Source organism: Ursus maritimus, unplaced genomic scaffold (genome assembly GCF_017311325.1).
Source record: "Ursus maritimus isolate PB19 unplaced genomic scaffold, ASM1731132v1 scaffold_692, whole genome shotgun sequence".
NCBI lineage: Eukaryota > Metazoa > Chordata > Mammalia > Carnivora > Ursidae > Ursus > Ursus maritimus.
Genome location: NW_024426877.1, coordinates 1 through 2,980, shown reverse-complemented (window position 1 = coordinate 2,980; position 2,980 = coordinate 1). Strand labels below are relative to the sequence as shown.

Genomic DNA, 2,980 nt, shown 5'->3' with positions numbered 1-2,980 from the left:
CGCGGGGCGGGGCAGGGGCATGGGGCCGGGCCCACGCGGCTGGCACGAGGAGGCCGCGGGTCGGGCAGCGCTGGGACGCGAGCGCGCCGCGGTTGATGGCAGCCCGGGAGGCGGGGCGGGCGCCGGGAGGCCGGGCCGCGGGCTGAGGCGGCGCCGCCTCGTTGGTGCCTTCGGCTCCTTGAAGGGTTTCCAGACCTTTCACGTAAAAGCGTTTTTGTTGCTGTGTTTTAAGGAGCTCCATAAACGCGTGCCGCAGGGCTGCCCCAGACTTGAAGGGCTGCCAGGTGCACGTCCTGTTGTATGCTTTCATTTATTTCCTGAGGAGCGTGGCCCAGGGCCTGCCCCGGTGCCGGTTCGACTGCGCCTCCCGCCTGCCCTGGCTCTTGGCGTCGCCGCCGTGCTGAGCGTGGGGACTGGCATGCCCTGCATGGCCACGACAGCCTGCGTATGGAGGACAGCTGCAGTGGACAGCCTGGAGCATGGACTCATCTGTATCTTGCAGTGAAGACTGATATTTGAAGGCACATTTCTGTGATTCATGTCTTAGCCCATAGCGCTAACCTTGAAGAGATTTGTGGTTGGTTTTTGGTTCTAAGAAGGTCATAGTTTTTCCTCTTTTTCTTTCGGTTTTTCTCCGAGGGGGAGGGGCCAGGGGCTGAGAAAGACACCATGCTCCCTGCGTACAAGTAGAGCGGAGCCTCAGTTCCCAGGGTCCTGAGAGAGCCAGCAGAAAGCATCGAGCATCCAAGCATCTGACCATCCCACCATCCGACCATGAGGTTGGGAGGCCTCCTCCCACCTTTCTTAAAATTGCAGCTGACTCAGCCCTGATCAAGACATCAAAACTGCAGGATCCTTGTTCGCTAGGAGACACTGAGAAACCATGAGTGTGAGGTTACCCCAGAGCATAGACAGGTTAAGTGGCCTGTCTTTGGGAGATTTGGTGCCTGAACACAGGTCCCCTTCCCACCTCCCAGCCTCTGATGCCCTAGACAGGTCTTGTTCGCGCTGTGTCATCATCCAGAAGGACCAGCATGGCTTCTTGGCTTCACGGCAGTGGGGACCGACGTTTTCTGGTGCAGTCTGTGCCGCCTGGAGGGGCAGCCATGAGAGCTGGTGTCAAAGAGGGCGACTCGGATCATCAAAGTCAACAGCACCATGGTGACCAACAGCTCATACCTGAGGTGGTGAAGCTTATCAAATCTGGTGCCTACGTCACACTTGACCCTCCTGGCTCTTCCCTCGTCCGTAGGTGTCTCTGGCTGCAGCAGGATCCTGCTCCCCGCCCGGAGCCTCGAGTCACCCTCCCTGTCCCACCGCTGCCCTCCCCACCTCTGCCCCCCGCAGCTATCACGGGGGCAAACCACTGCAGGATCCCGAATTCCAAAAACATGCCACCCAGATCCTTTGCAATATGCTGAGGCAGGAGGAAAAGGAGTTACAGTGTATTTGTGAGGTATACAGCCGGAATCCTGCCAGCCTGCTGGAGGAGCAGATCGAAGGTGCCCAGAGGTGTGTCACTCAGCTCCAGCTGAAGATCCAGCAGGAGACAGGTGGCTTCGTGGACATACCCCCCCTATATGGTGACAACAGCCAGAGAGCATCAGAAGGCCAGCTCTCTCTGGACTGCCAGGAGGGAGACAGCGGCTTGGATGCTGGAACGGAGCACTTCCCCTCCCTCAGTGAGGCGCTGATGAATTGGAACTTGGCACTGTCAGACCCTGGGCTGGGCAGTCCCCGAACCTCACCTGTGATCATGGCCAGGCTGGCCCAGCACCACCGGCGGCAGGGCTCGGACGCACCAGGGCCTGGCACCAGCGAGCAGGGCGCAGACCAGAGCCCGAAGCCTTTAATTATTGGCCCAGAGGAAGATTATGACCCGGGTTATTTCAACAACGTGGGCGACATCATCTTCCAGGACCTTGAGAAGCTGAAGGCACGGCCCGCTCACCTGGGCGTTTTCCTGCGGTACATCTTCTCTCAGGCTGACCCCAGTCCGCTGCTTTTTTACCTGTGTGCAGAAGTTTACCAGCAGACAAACCCCAAGGACTCCTGAAGCTTAGGAAAAGACATCTGGAATATTTTCTTAGAGAAAAATGCGCCGCTGAGAGTGAAAGTCCCGGAGGTGTTACAGGCTGAAATTGACTTGCGTCTGCGCGGCAGTGAGGACGTCCGCACCACACTCTGGGAAGTGCAGGAGGCAGCCATGCCCGAGATCCAGGGGCAGATCCAGGACTACAGAACAAAGCACACCCTGGGGCTGGGTAGTCTGTACGGTGAGAATGACCTGCTAGACCTGGATGGGGACCCTGTCCGAGAGCGCCAAGTGGCCGAGAAGCAGCTAGCCGCCCTGGCAGGCATTCTGTCCAAGTACGAGGAGGACAAGAGTGCCCCCATGGATTTCGCTCTCGATACCTATTTGGGCTACGCTGGGCTCCGTCTCCGAGAGGCATGGCCTTCCGGCACAGCTGAAAAGGCCCAGGTAGCTCCTGACAAGGACAAGTGGCTGCCCTTCTTCCCAAAGACCAAGAAGAGCAGCAATTCCAAAAAAGACAAGGATGCCTTGGAGGACAAGAGGCGAAACCCTATCCTCAAGTATATCAGGAAGCCCAAAAGCTCTTCACAGAGCACATTTCATATTCCCTTGTCCCCTGTGGAAGTCAAACCAGGAAACGTGAGGAACATCATTCAGCACTTTGAGAACACCCAGCCGTATGACGCCCCGGAGCCTGGGATGCAGCGGCTCTCCACAGGAACTTCCCCAAGGACCTGCTGGAGAGCTACAGCTCACACTCAGAGATCTGCCTGGGCCGCTCTGAGAGCCTGAAGGGCTGGGAGGAGCTGAAGTGGTCCTGGAAGGTGGAGAACGTGCCCCGCTCTCGCAGTGATGTGGACATGGATGCGGCCGTGGAGGCTGCCCGCCTCCACCAGTCAGCCTTGTCCTCTGCCTCCAGCCTCTCCACAAGGTCTCTGGAGAACC

General features: G+C 58.4%; 1 pseudogene; it reads left to right on the top strand.

The window, feature by feature from the left end:
- The first annotated feature begins 883 nt into the window (after nt 1-883).
- On the top strand, nt 884-2,976 carry LOC121101166 (annotated as a pseudogene).
- The last annotated feature ends 4 nt before the right edge of the window (nt 2,977-2,980 follow it).